This window comes from Sorex fumeus, unplaced genomic scaffold (genome assembly GCF_029834395.1).
Source record: "Sorex fumeus unplaced genomic scaffold, SorFum_2.1 ptg000008l, whole genome shotgun sequence".
Taxonomy (NCBI): Eukaryota; Metazoa; Chordata; class Mammalia; order Eulipotyphla; family Soricidae; genus Sorex; species Sorex fumeus.
Window position 1 is genome coordinate 38,960,241 of NW_026606065.1, and position 21,801 is coordinate 38,982,041.

Below are 21,801 nucleotides of genomic sequence, written 5' to 3' on the forward strand. Positions count from 1 at the left end.
AATTCTTTTTGATTTTTATACATATGTGATCTACTCCAATAATCACTAAATGTGCTCCTAATTTATTCTGTGCAGATTAATAAAAACATGGGATCAAGAGAAGCACATTATGTGTTTCACTTTAAATGTCTAAGATACTTATCTCTCGCTGACCCTAAGGTATGTTTGTTGATATACAGATTGAAGTGCATGCTTGTTTGGACTATTTTAGTATTTGCCTGCGTATTAAATTCACCTGGTAAGCATTTACCATTGCAATGCTAACGCATTCCCAAAAGTAATTAATTTAGAGTTTTTCAATTGCACAATATTAGGTTTTAAAGCTTCACAAATAATATTTGCGTATAAAAAGTTTTAAGCTCAATATAAATAACAGTAGAATCGAACAAAAACTTCTTTTGGGAGCATAAATTGAGAAAAGAAGATTCAATAAATGATGTAGAGAAAACTTGATGGACACATGCAAATATAAATAAATAAAACTGGATTGCCATCTCAATCTCATACCAGACACAGAAGTTAACTCAAAATGGATCCAGTACTTAAACACCTCATAAAAGACATTGAAGAAAACTGAGGTAAAATGCCATGATACTATCCTTCAATGATGTATTCCAGGGTTTGATAGAAAGGATAGAGAAACAAAATAAAACAAATGAACTTACGTAAAACTTAAAAAGGTTTTGAAAAGTGAAAGAGACTATTGTAAAAATGAAAAGATATTCCACTGAATGGTAAAAATATTCATATAAAATCCATCTGAAAAAATGACATAACATATATCTAAGATATATATCAAAATTCATGTAACTTAACAAAAAAGAAAATTACTCTATTAAAAAGTGGGGTTAAAGATAGTACAGTGAGTAGGACACTTGCCTTGAATATGAACTTTTTAGATTCAATCCCTGGTATCCCATATAGTCCACGAGCCCTGCCAAGAGTGATTCCTAAATTCAGAGCCAGAAGTGATCCCCAAGCATTGCTGCTTTGGTGACATAAAGACCCAAACCATGTTTTATCATCTTGTATGTTAATGAGTCATTTTATCAGTAAAGCCAAGCATTCAATATAGAATATATCCCATATGCATTACCTTTGCTTCTTTGATGTCCTAAAGAATAAAGTGTCATTTTCCTTTCCATATATTGTCACTTATGCTAATGTACTTCCTTTTGCAATAACTGTTTTTATTCTGCTACCTTCAGATCATTGGGGAGAGCTAAATACCTATCATATGAACTAGTACTGCTCCAGTTCACACTGGCATTTCTTAAACATCTATTCAGAAACAGGTACTTTCTATCTTAATAAAACGTAGATCTTGAATACATCCTTTACTTTCAGCCTGCGGTAGTCTCCAATTTCCTAGAACAAGACATCATCTTTGCTAAAACAATTACTTTATGAAATATCAAAAATTATATTTAAATTGATTTAAGTGGAAATGTCTTCAGAGAAAATCCATTATTCTAGATTACCTTTATATTTCTTGATGTATTATCAACACAACATTATGAGAGTAATAATACAAACACATTTACCATTTTTATATATAAGTTACTACCCTTCTATTTCATAAGATGTCATTGAAATCGTTTTTTGTTTATGTTCTGTAGTGTTTAGGTAAAAAACAGAGTTCTTAAATCTGAAGGCCAGAATTTTCCTATCTTTTCAAAAGGAAAGTAAGTTCTGTTTTATTTTTAGAATTCATAATAATATCTCTAACATAACTAATGAACACCATGTTGTATTAGGTATCACTTCATTCAAATCCATGCCTAGAGCATTAGTAAAACTTGAAGAAGAAATTTAATGACCTACATACCAACACTTATTAATGATATTGATACAGATTTTAATCCACTTGAAAAAGAAATTCACTGAGTTTTTCATACATGATATTAAAAATTTTAATAATTAATAAGGTATAACTACAAGAAGCACATTCATAACTCATATTAAAACATGATTTTGTTCATATTAGGTTATAAATATTTTATTCTTACTGAATATCATAAGTATTTAAAAATCATTTTGCAGTGCTTTAGGTAAATTTTTTTAACCATGGAGTGGGAACAATATGATATATACACATATTATTTTCATTCACAGAAATCATAAAAGATGAAATCAATTTATATACAAGAATTTTGCAATGCCAACTGATTTCTTTAATTGCAGTTAGAAATTTCTCAGTCATATGTTATGTTCAAATTTGTTAGAAATAGGAGGCAGTAATTAATAGTGAATTGACAATAGATATACTGGAATAAAAAAACGTAAGTCAAAACATGTTTGTGTTTGGAATTACATGGTTAAAATAGAAATAATCCAATTCAACGTTTCTTCAAAGAAGAGATATTCTGTTTGTTTTTCCTGGAAATTGTGTGATATAAGGCAAGGTATATTTAATTAATAGATTTTTCTTTTTTGTATTTAGATAGAAAATTTTCTATGTGCACATCAATATTTTTGTTTCTAATTTTACTTGGGGAGCAAGCACTAAGAAGATAAAACCAATGTCCAATCAAAATCAGGTTGAAATGAGAATCTAAAGATTAAGCACAGAAACCAGAAGATAGTACAGAGAAAGTACAGAGGGTTAGGAGAATGCAAATCATCAACCAGGTTTGATACCTGTCAAGATCTCTTAAGCATCATCAGCTGCACCATAGGTAGGCAGAGCAGGCTAGGTCAATCCTGGCCCTGCACATCCCAAGCAGTACCACATCTTCATGTCTTTGTATTAAATCATCTTCCTGGTTTAAGTCTTTAAGGTAAAATATCTCTTTGTTTTTGCTACTTACAAACCTTGTGGCAAAACATAACCAAGATTTACTTAATATTTTATTTTTGGAAGTCTTCTCTACATCTTGGGAGTAAGTTGATGAATAAAGAACACAATGAGATTAAGAAAGGAAAGCTGATGTGCACCAGGTGTAATTAAAGCATGCACTGTAGCACTCTAACACTGTCCTCCCATTGTTCATCGATTTGCTTGAGCGGACCCAGTAACATCTCCAGTGTGAGATTTGTTGTTACTGTGTTTGGCATATTGAATACCCACGGGTTAGCTTGCCAGGCTCTGCCGTGCGGTTGAGATACTCTTGGTAGCTTGCTGGGTTCTCCAAGAGGGACAGAGGAATCAAACCCGGGTCGGTCGGGTCACCCGTGCAAGGAAAACGCCCCACCACTACCCAAGCTAAAGAGTAAGGATTATCAGCACTGATACTGGGTGCCTGTAGGTGACTGAGTCTGTTGACTTACATCCCTCCATATTCACCTCTGAATAAGTACACTACCTTAGCTCTGAATAGCCTTAACAATAATTGCCTCTTTTTCTCTAAACGCAGTTTGTATTTCTTATTTAGAAGTTATTTGCTGATCCATTATTTTTTTGTGTAAGACTTTCAGTCTCATGGGAAAGATTTTATTCTTTAAATTTCAAATATCTACTGTAGCACATTAAATTATTAAACACTAATCTAGAAAGAAAGAGATGCTATAGAGAAACAAATGCGCTAGCATTTCATGAGAATGGGTTGTTAGTTATCCTCTAGCATAATAACTAAACTCATATTTGTACAAATTGAAGAAACTTGAAGTGAAATTAACAGTGAAGGATGCAGTAAAATGATGACCTAAGGAATGTTTATGCACATAATAAAACATACCACAACTGAAAGTGATATTAATATCCATTTTTCCCCTTAATTTAGAGAAAATGTTTCATAACAACTATTAGAATGTTATAGCTATTAATATATTTAAACTTTGTGGATATAATTTACAAAGTATGAATTCATTTACTGAGAAAAATGGGGAGATAAACACTCATTTTTTTTTCTGAGCATCTTTTTTTTATTTTTTAACTTTTTTTTTAATTTTATTTTTTTTATTTATTTATTGAATCACTGTGGGAAAGGTTACAAAGCTTTCAGGTTTATGTCTCAGTCATGCAAATATCAAACACATTTCCCTTTACCAATACTTATTTTTTACCATGAAGAACCCCAGTAAAACCCCACCCCCCACCCCTCCCCGTCCCTGTGAGGCAGATGAATTCTAGTTAACACTCTATCTGCTTTGATTAGATTCATTGTTTCAATAAAAGATTCACCACTATTATTTAGAGTTTACCCCCCCCCCCCCCCCCAAATCAGACATGCTGAAAAAGCATTGTGAAGTGATTTGCTTTCTACAGCTGGGTTCAAGAATTAAATGTTGGTTTTGGATTTCTGCTATTTTACCTATTGACCCTGGAAGTATTTCTACTGAAAGTCAGATAGTTAAGAAATTGGTTTCTGTGTTCTGGAGTCGTGGCCGTGCTGGAGAGCCGCTCGCGGGGGGCAACCGGTGGCCTCGGTAGGGCGTGAAGGGCGGAGCGAAACGCCCCCCTTCCCCTGAGGTTTTAGTCGCCCCCACACTCCCGGCTCATACCTGCTGTCCACAAGGCTCCCATGTGGCCGCCATCTTTCTTTCCAGAGAGGAGAGGGCGAATGGGGCAACACCCTTTCCCTTCCGGCAGACTTGATGGCCTGGATCAACGCATAGTCCGTTCACTTTTCTGCTCCAAGCTGCTGGGTTCTGCATTAAGTCCTTGTGCTTCTGGGGCCATGGCCGTGCTGGAGAGCCGCTCGCGGGGGGCGACTTGTGACCTCGGTAGGACGTGAAGGACGGACCGGAACGCCCCCCGACCCATGAGGTTTTAGTCGCCCCCACTCCCCGGCTCATACCTGCTGTCCACAAGGCTCCCATGTGGCCGCCATCTTTCTTTCCAGAGAGGAGAGGGCGAATGGGGCAACACCCTTTCCCCTCCGGCAGACTTGATGGCCTGGATCAATGCATAGTCCGTTCACTTTTCTGCTCCAAGCTGCTGGGTTCTGCATTAAGTCCTTGTGCTTCTGGGGCCGTGGCCGTGCTGGAGAGCCGCTCGTGGGGGGCAACTGGTGACCTCGGTAGGGCGTGAAGGACGGACCGGAACGCCCCCCTTCCCCTGAGGTTTTAGTTAAACACTCATTTTTTATAATCCCATACATATTTTTGTTATTTTTGTGTCTCCACACTCCAAATATTTGAATTTTTCTGTGAATTTAATTTTTGTAATCATTAATATCTTTTAGTCTACATACTGAAATATTTATATTCATCACGTTTCCATTTACCACTGCCTCTCCTTGTTGAAGTTTTTATTTTGATTATTCACAGATATGACTGAATTTTAAAGCCACCAATATTTTTGGTTTGTTACATGACTCCAATAGTTGTAAGGAATGGACTTCTAGGTAAATGTGAATAGTCTGTATTCTAAATTGTTCTGTGAAAATAAGCTTTATCATCAGGTGTTGGTATAAAAAAATCATGTCATTAAGTGCTTTTAATTTGCAAATACAGCTCCTTTTTCCACACAACAGCAATAGTACATTAGAAACTCAGGTTCAAATAGTATCTTTTTCTCTTCGAGGTCTGGAGAGAAATTGGGATTCAGAAGAACGCTTTTTCATACAGCTGACTCAGTTTCAGCTTCAATATTATGTGGTCCTTTGAGAATGATCAGATGAAGCTTGGAGGCCCCAGAGTATTACCAGATGTGGCATGCTACATCAGAGCAATAAATTATCCCCTCATTTTCACAAAGAACACCAGCATAGTTGGCTTAAAATTGTTGAGAGTTGTCTATCCTCAAAATCTCTAAGCAATGCTTGAGAGATTGCCAAATTTTAATCAAATGCAATAATGAAATTAGACGGTATCTCTTTTTCTCTAGAGACAACAGAAAACTGCATAGTGTATCACCACATTACCAGTAACCAAGCCAGTATCATCTAAAACAGAGTAAAAATTAATTTAAAATAATTTAAAACACCCATCACAAAGATGTTTGAAGAATTCGAAGAAAATGATTCAATGAACAAATGAGAATTTCAGTAAAGAGAAGATTTGAGAAGAATAAAATTTTGGAGGTGAGGAAAACTAAAAACTCACTAGAGAAGTTCAACAGCCTACAGGATCAATCTGACAAAAGTATCAGTTAACCTAAAAAAAGTTACGTTTTGTTCAAGTTAAGTTTTGTTCATTTTAAGTTGCACATTGAAGCGTCTTGCTGTATTTCACAAAGTGGACATAACTTGAAATTACTATCCTGCCTATTTCATAGGATTTCATGAAAAGGCTATGGAAACATTAATTCATGAGCTTTCTGATCACATGAATATATCAGTCTATATGCCTTACTTGGTTTTGCCATCATGTTAGACATTAGGGCTTCAACACATGAATGTTGTAAGAAAAGCAATATTTAATCTACAGTAAAATATATGTATTCCATCTATTTCTTATGCATTGACTAGGAATTCAATTATTCATGTGTGGCTAAAGTAGTAGCTTTTGCCCCTTAATTAATTAATTCCTATATCTGAGTGGGCAGTACACATAATCCTTTGCTTTAAATATGAACTTAGCTCAATGGCTACTTATACTGTTGGCCTTTAAAAATGAAGGGAGTCTTTTTTCTTATTTCTACTTTGCTGAATTTTAAAATCATAAATGAATATTAAATTTGGTCAAATGCTTTCCTGCCTTTTACAATTATTCATTTTAATTAATTTTATTATGGTAAAATGCATTAATTGATTTCCCATTAGCAAAGTAGTATTGTTTTCTCGAGGAAAACTCCAAGTTGGTCTTAATGCAATATAGCTTTTTACATAGTATTGATTTCAATTTACTTGAACTTTGTTGAGAATTTTTTTGTTGTTATTGAGAATTTTTTAATGTGTTCCTTAGTAATTTTTTTTGTTTTCAGAATATCTGTTTCTATCTTTTGTATTATAATATAGCTGATATTAAGTATGATTTGAGAAGTTGTTTTCCATATTCTAGAAGAAACTATAGAATTGGTATTACTTTTTCTTATAGCACCAGTAAACACATCTTAGTCTAGGATTTACTATTTTGCAAAGCTTTTAAATAAAATATTCTATTTATTCATTAGGTATTAGAGTATTTTGATATCTATTTGGAGACAATGTTTTAAAAATTGTAAACTCAATCGAAATTTATATTTTATTCAAACATACTATTTGAGGGCCCGGCAAGCTACCGAGAGTATCTTGCCCACACGGCAAAGCCTGGAGAGCTCCCCGTGATGTATTCAATATGCCAAACACACTAACAACAAGTCTCACGATGGAGACGTTACTGGGCCTGCTCCAGCAAATGGATGAACAATGGGAGGACAGTGTAACAGTGTAACTATTCTGCTATCATTTTAATTTTAGTAAAGATCTTGGTAATAGCTTTGCTTCTGTTCTAATATTGGCAAATTTTCTTTTCTTTTTATTCTTGGTCACACTAGCTTAAAAATTTATCAGTCTTATTGATTCTCTGAGATCTGAAACAGTATTAGACTTTGTTGATTTATCTGCATTATATTTTTCTTTTTCATTTCACTGTTGTTTTAATCTAGTCTTTTTCATCTCCTTGGGGGCTGGAGCGATAGCACAACAGTAGGGCGTTTGCCTTACAAGCGGCCAACATGGCCGACCCGAGTTCGATTCCTCCGCCCCTCTCGGAGAGCCCGGCAAGCTACCGAGAATATCTCGCCCGCAGGACAGAGTCTGGCAAGCTACTGTGACGTATTCAATATGCCAAATACAGTAACAAGTCTCATGATGGAGATGTTACTGGGCCCGCTCGAGCAAATCGATGAACAACGGGAGGACCATGACCGTTCTTCTACTTACTCTGGGTTATGAGTTGATATTTAATATTAAAGAATAAAATAGCACTTCTGGCTTAAATTTCAAAGATTTCTTGAGTACCCAAATATCACAATGGTATTTCAGTTTTTTTTGTTTATTCGTTTACTTATTTGCTTTGTGGTTGTGGGGTGGCAAAACCTAACAGTCCAGTAGTTCTAAGGGCTTAATTCTGACTCTGCACTCTGGAATCACTCCTGGAAGCTCTTCAGGGACCAAATGGGGCAGGGGAAAATAGGGTTTGTCCTATGCAAGGCAAGACTCATACTTACTGTACTTTCTCTCCAGCCTCCACTGGTACCTTGGAAAAAAACTACATTAACCCAGATTAATTTTTCTGTATGGAAATATTAGTTTCTAAATATATATTGTATTATTATAACTGAGTTTTTCTTTTCAATCTTACTTTTGGAGAAAAATAGTTTTATTAAAAGAAATTTACTTACAGAAGTGTGAAAGAAGAGAAAGAAATAAATACAAGTTCAAAAGAGAACTTAGGCTTCTCCAGAGTAAAAAAGCTATGAAAAAAAAGAAAAATAGATGTTCAAAAGAGAAAAATGGCTTCTACAGAGGGAGGTGAGTAAAAAGAGAGAAAAAAAAATATGTATTCAAAAGAGAACATGGGCTTCGAAATAAGCCTCTATGTTTCTTTTATACTTTTAAAATTGGGGTTGATAAATGAGCACTTGAAAAAAGTACTACTTCCTGTCTTTTGGGCTGATTTTATGTAGGTTAAAGCTGTCACCACCCAGCCCCATTAAAGATACCAAGGCCTTTCAAACCTTTTATGAAATTGTTATTTATATAGACTTCTTCATACAGACTTAAAATTAGATTTCTTTTCTATTTATTTTTGATAAATTGATAAACTTTTCCCTTCTGGGTGCTATCAACTTTAGTATGGGCCCTTTTCAGCTACAAAAAAGTCTCTATGTAGCCTTTTGCTTTTCCATTAATTTTGTGACAAAACATAGAAAGAAAATATTGTAAAAGTAAATATTAATGGATTAGATTTTCTAAAATTAAAAATAGTTGCTCTATATATATAATGTTATGAAAAGATGACATGGCCTTTGATTAGTATATTACTGAAACATAAAACAGATAGAAAAATGTATTTGAAATGATGCTCAGTATCATTAATTCTTAGGGAAGAGTCAGTCAATTCCAATGAACTCTGGATTATCACTACTGGCCTTTTCTCAGGTGTGTGTGTGTGTGTGTGTGTGTGTGTGTGTGTGTGTGTGTGTGTTGTGTGTAGTAAAGCAATTTTACGTGGGAAATAAATAGAGAAAAGAGAGAGATTCATACTGAAGAGAGAATATAGACTTTTTCAAGATGGAAAAAATTAAAGTTCACATCCCCAGCAAATATTCACCCCAAACAAGGAAAGTACCTAACTCAGGGGGCAATGCAGGCAAATGCTCACCTATTCTCCACCAAGTTAGTTTACATATAGTTTTTCCAAGTGACCCCCAAAATTTTGTTGTTAGGAGGCTGCCAAGTGGGTGAGTTTGGAGTTTGTTGGTGATCTTCTTTTGATATTCTTAGCTCAGTCTTTGTTACAGCAGTATCACTACTTACTTTTTAAATGTATAGTATAATTTGGCAATAAGAAGTGTTGATGAGAATGTCAACCTTCCCAAAGTAATACATTTCTGATGAGTACAGTCAATGTTACAGAAATTTTGTAAAATTTCATAGAAGTTTCTTATAAATTTAAGCAATAACCTGCCAACTGAATTAGAAATACCATTAACAGACATTTATCCAAACTACACAGAAATTATATGTCCAACTGATGAATGAATAAAAAGTAGAATGTATAAAATTCAGCACTAATATTTGGAATAAACTAATTATTCATGTAACTACATGATGGATCTGATATTCAGCACTTAGGTGAAAAATTCAGATCTAAATTCTTCCGAGGGCCCTTTTCACTAAAATGACACCATATGAAATGTGATTCTTCAGAGAGAAAAGTCGTTTAACTATTTGTTTCCAAAGAGTGCAATAATGCAGATCTGTCTGTAAAAGTATAGCAGCATGTACCACAATATCAGTTTGTTACTTTTTCTATGACATAAAAATGACTTATCACCAGCTCAGTACCTTAATATTATATAAAATTTTTAAAAAATTGAACTTCAAAATGTGTGACACTATACTAAAGTTGAGGTAAATATTGGCCATATTTCTTTGCAGAGGATCGTTGGATTTTTCAAATTCAAGTTTTTTGAATTTTGTGTCTGGTATCTTCTACCTCCACCAGAAGGGTTGCTGTACGTTGCTGGGATTTTTTTCTATAGTGACATATTTTGATGCTGAGCTCTTTTTGCCCAAATAGTCAATTTCAAAAAGTTCTGTATCACTTTGTTACAATTAGATGATTCAGGATTGTCTATTTTAAAGTTGGCTAATTAGCAAATTGAGTTTTATCTTATGTAATTAATTTTCTTTTTTATGATATAATATTCATTGTTTCTGAAAATTTGGATAAGGTTATCTTAGGAAAACATTTAGTTTATCTACCATGCACAGGGGGCTTGGGGAGTGATGGTTGAATGGATTTCCTGAAACTGTATCCCTATGGGATATAGAAATTTTCCTGTGCATTTCTCAAAACTCTTCTGTTATGTTTGATTCTCACTGTCACTATCACTGTCCTCCCATTATTCATCGATTTGCTTGAGCGGGTCCAGTAACGTCTCCAGTTTGTTTTAGACTTGTTGTTACTGTGTTTGGAATATTGAATACATCACGGGTAGCTTGCCAGGCTCTGCTGTGTGGGCAAGATACTCTCGGTAGCTTGCCAGGCTCTCAGAGAGGGGTGGAGGAATCGAACCCGGCTCTGCGGGGCTGGCTGTGTGCAAGGCAAATGCCTTACCGCTATGCTATCGCTAAAAAACAAAATTTCAAAATAAATGCAAGAAAAAAACAACTGGGTGTGAAAGGATAAGTAGTATCAAGAATTTGGGAAACAAACTCAATAGAAATGAAAAAAATATAGATCACAGCAAAAGGAAGGAGAATGGGAGGAAATGTTCTGCCATAAATAACATTGAAAAATATTTTGACAGGGAACTGTAAATGATAAGGCAAAAGATGCTATATGGAGACACCATAATCATCTTGTAAGTTCATTCACTCAGAGTTGTTCGGTTAAAATGAAGAACTTTCTTTATTTTTATATGAGAGTTAAACAAATATAATAGAACCAGTTTTCTCACTCTCTGAAGTAAAAGTTACAAATATGAAATGAGAAGACTTCAAAAGCAGGGTATTGGCTAGAGAGAGAGTACAGTGAGTTGGGAGCTTGTCTTGCACACAGCTGACTCAGTCTGATCTCCAGAATCATATATGATTCCCTGAACACAGTGCTAGGAGTAAGCACTGAGTATTGCCTGATGTAGCTGGAAATCCTCCAAGAGAAAAAGAAGAGGGAGGGAGGGAAGGAAGGAAGGAAGGAAGGAAGGAAGGAAGGAAGGAAGGAAGGAAGGAAGGAAGGGAGGGAGGGAGATAGGGGAAGAAGAAATAAATTAAAAGTGAAAGTAATTGATGTATGGTGGCCAGAGGTCTTTTTTTCCCCAATATTCTCAGCACAGCCTTTGTTCCAGCAGTATCACTACTTGTTATTAAAAATGCATTTTCTAATCTGTCAATAAGAATATGTCAGTTTTGTTATTAGAATCTATACTAGCTATTAGATGGACATATTAGATATAGGTCAGGATGACTATGTAGGAGATAGAGACATGATAGATATATAGATAGATTGTTGATGAATTCATGTGTAAATAATCTTATGATTACACTGAGAGAGGTTATAAAGTATAATTGCATAGTACATAGTAAGGATAGCTAATCGATAGATATTGGTTTCTAAAATTTTCTTTAATAAATGTGTTCAGAGATTATTGGATAAATGGTTGATCGCAAACCTGGGCAAAGATATTGAAAAATGATTGTGAGGAGGTTGGAGTGATAGTATAGTGGGTAGGGTGGTGCTTGCCTTGAAAGCAACTGATCACAATTCAATCCCTAGCCCCCAAGCCTGTCAGGCCCCCATCCCTGACCTCAGAGCCAAAGTAAGTTAAGAGAAGTGCTGGGTGTAGTCCCACTTAACAAAAGATGATTTTGAAGCAGATCATAGTATCAATAACTGGATTCTAAAGAAAATGATAAAATAATGGAAACATCAAAACTTCATAGAAGACAAACTTATAGAACTCCCAAAGGCATAAGTTGCAATATCTTGAGCAACCCAGAAAGTAAAGCTAATATTTGGCTATCCCTCTAAGATTCATAACTAAATAAATATTTATGGCTCCATATTGTTACATATAAATAGCAAAATAAGTAAAATAATAATTTGGCACAGGACTGATATTTTGTACCCCCAAAAGTCAGATTAATATTTATAAAAGAAATGAAACTATAGAATACAACAATTAGCAAATCTTGGTAATAATTGCTCCTGGAAAAATTCCCCGATTGATGCTAAAAGTAGTAGATAAATTATTCGGAAGAATCAGAATACCTGTATAGTTTATATTTATTTCCCAATCTTGTTAGCAGTTAAGATGAAAACAAAATGTTAACGTTGACAAATTCTATCAGTGGCTATTATGCATTATGGCTATGCTATATTATTTATTATGGCTATGGTATATTCTGCTCGAGCGGGCCCAGTAACGTCTCCATTGGAGACTTTGTTGTTACTGTGTCTGGCATATCGAATACTCTCAGCGGTAGGGCATTCGCCTTACAAGCGGCCAACATGGCCGACCCGAGTTCGATTCCTCTGCCCCTCTCGGAGAGCCCGGCAAGCTACCGAGAGTATTCGATATGCCAAACACAGTAACAATAAAGTCTCCAATGGAGACGTTACTGGGCCCGCTCGAGCAAATCGACGATCAACGGGAGGGCCTTTACCTTACCTTTATGGTGTATTCTATGAAAATAAATATAACCATCGTGGTATCCTTCTTACAAAGTTCCATAAGTAATCATTAAAAACAAAAATAATTCAAACAAATCCAAGTCGATGGTACTTTATAGAAAATAAGTTCTTCAAAAGTTTCAAGCTAATGTAAACCAATGGAAGTATTAAGAACCGTTCCTGTTTATAGAAGTCTATGAAGTAAGAACTGTATAAAACATATATAGGTTTATATAGGTTTACAAAAAATATGGGGAAACCCTATAAAATTTTGTACTTATTTTTGCAAGATTGATTTCCTAATTTAATCAAATTATCAATCAATGGTTAGAAAGATGCATTATAAAACATTCACCTTAGTGCGTTGATAGAGAGTGTATCACTGTATCACTGTCATCCTGTTGTTCATCGATTTACTCGAATGGGCACCAGTAACATCTCATTTGTCCCAGCCCTGAGATTTTAGCAGCCTCTCCTTACTCTCCCAGTGCTGCTGTATTGAAGGCTCTTTCAGGGTCAGGGGAATGAGGCCCGTTATTGTTACTGTTTCTGGCATATCAAATACACCATGTGTAGCTTGCCAGACTTTGGCATGCTGGTGGGATACTCTCAGTAGCTTGCTGAGCTCTCCAAGAGGGATGGAAAATACAAGCAAGTTTGTCTAGACTCTAAGAGGTTGCACTGCCACAAATGGGGCCACACACTCCAGAATAGAGAGCAAAGAAACTATAATATTCTTGAGAAAACCTTTGATGTATATAAAATTACCTTTAAATCTGAGTATTAAATTTGAGGCTTAGAATGCAGTTCAGTGGTAGAACACATCCTCTGCATGTTTGAGACCTGTGTTCAATCCCTGGTACTCTGCTTTCTTAACCATAAATAAATAACTATTAAAAGTGTAAAGATACTCACTTTAAAGTATGCATCAAATATTTTAGCTCTATCATCTCTAATTGCATTATGAAAATACTTTTCAAAGATCCTTAGTAAAGTTTTTTATATAAAATCTAGCATTAAATATGAATAGGGTATATTTATTAAGTTTTTTAAAAATAATAAATTTTATTTTCACAGTTATTTAGTAAGGTAGTTAATCCCTTAAGTAACAGATAATAACTGAGATATTCATAAAACTCAATTTTTTTCTTCTTTATTTTCTCTTCAATGATAACATGAATATGCTGACAGAATCCTACACGATGCAGGGAGACAGATATTAAACTGACATAATAACTGAGGCCAAAGGCAAAATACGTGACCCATATGCAAATTCAAGGGGGTCAGAGTGATTTTTTCCTGTCATTCATTTATAAGACATTTAATTTCCTGATCAAGTCACTAGCCTCAGCCCCTGGCATGCATGACCGTTCTCATGCACGCCACACTGCAAGTCTCTGAAACCATCAACAGGATTCTTGAAAAATACCTGCTTGACATTTTCCTGAGGTATCATTAGTTTTCAATTTAATTGTACTGTTTCTATCTAATCTAACTGACACCTGTGAAATAACCAACAGAATGGCTGGAAGAGTCAGATTCTTTCAGCCAGAACAGTTTATTCTTACTGAGCAGCCCTTTTTGTCATCCTGGCGTTTTCAATTGCACAAGATTTGGCTGTGAGAGAGGAAAGTTTGAATCTGATCTGGCTTTGCCTCTCTTAATAATGTGCTTGAAACTGACATGAAACTTTACAAGTTCTGAGAAATAACCATAGAAAAAAACAGTTAAATAGGTTTTCTCCAAAAATGAGTCTTTCAAACATCTTCTCTCTGGGGGTTGGGGGGGCTAGATGGGAAGTAAGATTTCTTTAAAAAAATCTTTATGTTATTAAAAATACATCATTGTCTGCGCTTTATTGTCACTTTTCACCATTGTGTATTTGAAGACGGTCCTGTCAGATTTGAATCTCATGGTTATCTGGTACTTGATTCCTTAAATAACAGGTGCTGCTATAGAAAGCACCATTTTGATGGAGAATAGACAGATACAATCTTTCTTTCTATTTGAAAATAATCAGGCTAAACTATAAAGGTTTTTTTGTCATAGATATTTAATTCTAAGCTAAAATAAAAAGTTTTGTGGATATAAAATTATAACATTTTAATATTTTATGTATAATATGATTTAAAATTATACCTAATCATTTTAAGGGCCACTTTTAACTTGGAATGGGCTGGAGCGATAGCACAGCGGGTAGGGCGTCTGCCTTGCATGCAGCCAACATGGCCGACCCGAGTTCGATTCCTCCGCCCCTCTTGGAGAGCCCGGCAAGCTACCGAGAGTATTCAATACGCCAGACACAGTAACAACAAAGTCTCCAATGGAGACGTTACTGGGCCCGCTCGAGCAAATCGATGATCAACGGGAGGGCCTTTGGAATCAAATATATGTATATATTTGATAATTATATATGTATATACATATATGAATATAAGTGGGCTAGAGTGATGGCACAGCCGTAGGGCATTTGCCTTGCACGCAGCCAGCCTGGCCAAACCAGGTTCAATTCCTCCACCCCTCTCGGAGAGCCTGGCAAGCTACCGAGAGTATTCAATATGCCAAACACAGTAACAAGAAGTCTCACAATGGAGACCTTACTGGGCCCGCTCGAGCAAATCAATGAACAACGGGAGGAAAGTGTGGACAGTGTACATAAGTATGCATATTTTAACTAGAACACATGGAATTATATGCTAAATATCAATTGTCTTAAAGGTTTAAAATGTGATAGATTTTAAGAGTACTGTTCACAAATCAATTTAATTTCTACTACCTTTGAGTAGTCACTACACACTTATTCTGCGGTTGTTCACGTGATTGATTTGAACAGCAGAACAAATGATAGCAAGATATAAGAAAAATATTTGCCATTGAGCTTCTCATTAATTGCATATATGTAAATCGAAAAACACATGGCTTCTTTTTTCTTATCACTTAGCCCTGGCTAATTTAGCCAACCTTAATACCAGATTAAAAGAGCCTAAATGCATGGAGGAATATAAAAACAAAGTGACTCCAGTCAATACCAGAGAGATGCTAAGACTATTCCTTTCTAAGTGATCAGTTGACTTAGATAGAAGCTAATTAAATGCTTATTATTTGAGGTTAGTAAAGTTGTTTTTATTATGTTGTCATATAAAAAAGAATAGCATAAAATACCTACGACTCATTTGCAAAATCTTTCTTAGAATTATTCATCACTTAAGACATACTAACAAGAATAAATAGAAGATTAGCAGTTCTTTGAACTGGAAATAAAGTACAATAATCAGTTATTTTGTGTCTAAACCAGACACAAAGGGAATTTATCACTTGCCTAATATTGGTATACTGAAAAGTAGAAAGGTCTTGCTTTTTATCCTTTGAAGTAGCGGAGTGATGATGGATTTCATAGATAATGATAAGAGCTGGAGCAATAAGAATTAGTTTTAAAGGCAAAAGAGATAGTATGGGTGTAAATCAATTGTCTTACAAGTGACTGATTCTATTTCAATTCCTAAACCACAAATAGTTCCCCAAATCCCACCAGGGGTGACCCCTGAGCACAGAACAAAATGTACTCAAGTCCTGAGCACCTCTGCATGTGGCCTACAAAACAAAAAACAAAAAGCAAAATTGAAAAAAGAATTAAAATGGGCTGTAAAATACAACTGAATAATATCAGATAGTATAGAATAATTTTATTGTGCAACAACATGAAAATAGCATCAATGAGGAAATCACACTTTGATCCTAGTTAAAACAAGCTGACTGTAAAGATAATCATTCAGAAAACTGGTCAGGCCAGAGAGATCCTACAATGGGTAGTGCTGGCTTGCATGTGGTAACATCACGTTCATCCTTAGCATCCAATATGATGTCTTGAGCTCACCAGAGTAAACCTTGAGCACAAAGGGAGAAGTAAGCCCTGAGCCCCTGCAGGTATGGCTCCAAAATAAAACAAAACAAAACAAAACAAAAACAGTGACATAAAGTAGGTGGCAGTGGAAGCAATTTTATGTCATGACGTGTTATGCTATATTACAAAATTACTAAGAAGTCATTATCATAAAGGGTGTGTAGGGATATGGCTGAAAGATTTGATTTTGTGGATTTACTCTCAAGCATTTTAACCACCAGCCTACTCCAAATGGGGGGTGGAGGGATGGTAATGAGACAAGCATGCAGTTGAATAGTTGTTTAAATGGAACCAGACATTGGATTCTCATAAATGCTATTGTTTTTACTTTAGCTTATAGTTTTGATATGTCCATATGGTAAGTAAAAATAAGATAAAATATTATCTTTAACTCTGTTTCAAAAGCTACGTTATTTTCACCAATCTAATAGATGGCACATGTTTTCTCTTCACTTGGAGATGGAAGCCAAACCTGACACTTCCTGAACATTATAAGCCTCTGGCATTCATGAGATATTTTGAAGGCTTTACAGTCCAAGAGGGATGTGTTATATTTTCTGTTAATGGGGCAAGTGGAAGCTCAAGCAATTAACTGCTGTTGTGTGTGTGTGTGTGTGTGTGTGTGTGTGTGTGTGTGGTGGGGTGGGAGGATGTTGCTGCAATAATTTTACTTGATATATTGAGAAGTTATTGGTGGTTGTATTTTTTTTCTTGCTGAAAGATTTTCTTTAAAAATACTTGTCATTTTACTATATTAAATCAGGATTGATATTTTGTTTTTTTCCTACAGCTCGCAGAATTCATCTAATATCTTTACATGACAAAAATGCAATGGAGTGTGAAAGAAAAGCTAGTAAACGGAAAACAGTTTTGATGAGAAAAATATTTAAAAGACAAATGATATTGAAATGAAGAGTTGTCAATCTTTTGCAATTACTAGGACTAAAAAAGTAGTAATCTAGGATAGGAATAATTTAGACTCCTAGAATTTTAAACAGGGCGAAGCCTCAGGCACCATTTTAATGGTCTGGTACATAACAGAGGCACTAAAACATAAACATAGCACATGGAAGTGGGAAACAAAATAAGAGATTCCTAATTAAATAATATTTTATCAGAATGACAAAGTATAATAATTATATATGTCCTTACAAGCCATGCTTTGAGAATTGGGAAATCCATAATGAGTCCTTAAAAGGAAATGACTCGGATAATTTCTCATTTAAACTTTAAAATAATGATATTTTAATTATAACCAACATGTGACTTAAAGTACACCTTATAACAAATATAATAGTAAGTGCCTTTAATAAAAATTAGATGCAGTCATGACATTAAAATGATATGTGTAGGGCCAAAAAAAGAGCTCAGAGTGGGTGCCACATTTGCTTTGAGTTAGATGCTGTGTTCGATTCTCTACACCTTATGGCCATCTCAGAGTCATACTACTTCATGTAACATTTCATGGAGTGCATCTTCAATCCTTGAGAACTGTTGGGAAGACACTCTATAGCCCCCTCCATTTTTTTAAAAATTGTTTTTGTATTTAGGTTTTCTATTGGGTGTGGAGAGTTAGTTTAAGGTTTTGTAAAAACTGAAACCTTCATGGTAGGAAGACCCTAAGATGATGGTACACAACACAATGTTTGACCCATTCATAGAAAGAACAAATTTCCTAATTGCAGATTTAATAATTCTTTTTTTTCTTTTTTGCTTTATGAGTCACACCAGATGATGCACAGAGGTTACTCCTGACTCTGCACTCAGGAATTAGTCATGGGAGTGTTGGGAGTAGCATATAAGATGCTGGGAATCAAACCTGGGTCTGCCGCATGCAAGACAAATGCCCTACCCACTGTGCTATTGCTCCAGCCCGTAGACTTAATAATTCTTAACTATTTCAGTTATAACAAAAATGATTAATTTCTGCTATAATTCATTTATATTATAAATTATCAATGTATTTTGTTGAGTAGAATTTTAAGGTGTACTCGGATAATTTAATTTAATAAAACAGAAATACATTATACGTTTATACATTTCAAGCAGAGAAAATAAAATCATTAATTTATGTACTAGTGATGAGAAAATGGAGGAACTTAATTGTGGTAATGGAGAATATTGGAATTGTAATTAGACTTTACTTGCACATATATTGTTTTGTAATTCTGTTATCAGTTTGACATCCCTCAAATTATCAAAGTCCAAAGAAATGTAAATATAGTTAAAAATCAGCTTACTTCAAGTTTGTGATTTCCCAATACTTTAGAAACATCAAAAACTCACGTTTTATTTAAAATCTCTAAATATTAAATGAAAAATCTGTGTCTTTTTATCATTATGAAGGATGATAAATAATAATAAGATATTTATGGACTATTAAATAAGATATTTATGGACTATTCTAAATTGCATAAGTAACAGAATCTTTGTAATATCATCAGGTTCCACAATGACAAAATATTGTAGACATTATGCCTAATTGAGGGAACAGATGGAGGCAGCCGAAGACCTCCAGGACCAGCCACCACCATGCTGAGACCACTCTCTGCACACATGAAGGTACTGTCAGAGGGACAAATCCACGCGGGTTCCGGGGCCGAGATCTCCAAGCCTACTCGGATTGGAGCCGAGCATCCTCCACCCAGATCCTTCAAATTCCAGTAGGCGGGGTCACACCCACCATCTGGCCCCCTGGCGCCTTGTAATCCCATCAACGGCTAAGACTCAGAGACTATAAAATCCAGCTCCCTGAACCACACGGCCACATTCACGGCCGCGCGACATCTTATCAGGACATCTTTTTATGACATCTTATTATCTCATTCCTACTTTGGACAAACTGGCAGGCTACCGAATGTAGCCTGCCCACAGGGCAGAGTCTGGCAAACTCCCCGTGGCATACCAAATATGCCAAATACCAGTAACAATGATGAGTCTCATTCTCCTAAAGAGCCTTGAATATAATCTCAGGGCTAGGATGAAAGAGACGTTACTGGGGCCTGCTCGAGGCAATCGACGAATAACAGGATGATGAAATGATGAAAATGAAAATGATGATGGAGGACTTACTCATACCTACACAAAGAGGAATACCTACAATATGTTTGTATAATGTTTGAAGATAGGAGATATAAAAACTTCAGCATTATAAAATATAAAATTCAACTGTTAATCAGAAAAACGAGGTAATATATGACTCAAAATTTATTGCAAAGAGAAAACAGTTTTGGAATGAAAGCATAAGGATCTCAGAAAATCTGTTCTGTAATAACAAAACAATGTATGCAAAGAAAGAAAAAATATTTAATTCTGAAAATTAGCCATGTTTGAAACATTCATGAGTATTTGTTGAGTAAAAATCACTAAATAGACTTTTGTTTATTTGTTTGTTTTGTTTTATGAGCCACACCTGGCTCTGCTCAGGGCTTACTCCTGGCTCTGTGTTTAGAGATCTCTCCTGGAGAGCTCAGGAGACTATATGTAGTGCTGGGATCAAACTCATGCCAGTCATTTAGAAGATAATCACCTTTCCCATTAGATTGTTCCTCCAGCCCCCGAAATAGAAACTTTTAAGAACTCACCTAAGAAAAAATAGTGTTATGAGGGAATGCCATACAAACATCTGAATATCATAAAAAGTTGAAGTTTATTTTTAGAAAGTAATACTTAGTGTAATTTTTAGAATAAATGAAAATATTTCCCATAAGAAAATATAATAGAAATAATAAGCATTTCTTAAAATACAGTCAACATACTTTACTTAAATGCAAGCTTGATTATTCTCTGTTGTTATGTTCTCTTCTATAAATAAATATTTCTTTTTACTTTACACCATCTCTGACTGTTATAATTTTGGCCAAAAATAGGTTGTCCCATTAATTAGAAACTTAATGCTATTAAATGTGAAGCCAACTAATGATGTACTTGTTACTTGTGGATATACCAAACTTACTTTTAAAGCTAAAATCCTACTCGCTTTGACTGAAAAAATGAAATATTTCTGATGATAATGAGTTTGTAGTGTTACAATGACTGTTATTTGCAAATGTACTTTACTATTTAATTTGCTTCTTTTTACGAATTTGACTTGAAACCCATTTGAAAAGCAAAAGATAATTTGCATTGATAAATAAGTATCACTGTGGAAATTTATTAAAAGAATGGTAGAAAAAATCTAGTATAGTTTTAGCTTTATAGTAGAATTTATTCTTTGGCTGAGAATGTCACTGACTAAAAGTGATAATCACAGGTGCAGTAATGCAGAAAGACTTAAGAAATGTGTACAAAGACAAATATGAAATCTGTGAGGGACAAAAAGGACATATCACAATGTCAAATACAAAGTGAATTTCAGCATATAACTTCATTTGTTGCCAACTTATCCTTGTCATATCACCAACCACTATCACTCACACCAAATCTTTCTCTATTTGATCTCATAACTGCCTCTATCAATCTGTACTTGGAAAGAGTCCTTATTTAACCCCTCCCTACTTGCTAACTCCTTATTCTCCCACCACTCTCTTCTGAATGTTTCTGAAAAAAAAAATATATATATATATATATATATATATATATGTTGCTGTAAGAGTGGAACTTTTTCCTTACATATATCTTAAACACATGCCCTGTGAACTATTCTGGTGACAAGGTTCTATTGTTTTCTCAATTTTCTATTGATGGTTTTGTGCATCTTTTACTATAAATATCAGTAGCCAAAGCATAATTTTCATATTTTTGGCTTGCTTTTTTAAAAATATTTTTAATTTAATAAAATAGTTCACAATATTTATTTACATTTAATATTCAAACACCATTACACCTTCCCACCACCATATTTTGGGTGTTTCCATCCCAAATCCCAATCCTTGCCCCAAAGTAGAACTGAAATAATATATTACTTTCCACTAAAGTTGGTGTTCTCCTATTTTGAACCCCATCAAATGTGATGCAGTACTCTTGGAGTATGGGTAGGGTGTGTTGGAGTGAGGCACAGCCGAGAATGTGATCACGAGGTCCAAGAAAAGGTGCAATCATGGGTGAGGCTGAGCTGCCATGAGCATGGTAACAGTTGAGTTCTGGAGATTTTGGCTGCCGGGCTGGGTCTCTTGTGGTGGGGAGGGGTCTCAACCCCCCACCCCAGGATACCCCTAGTGAAACAGCTTGATGTGGCGTCTGGTGACATGGTT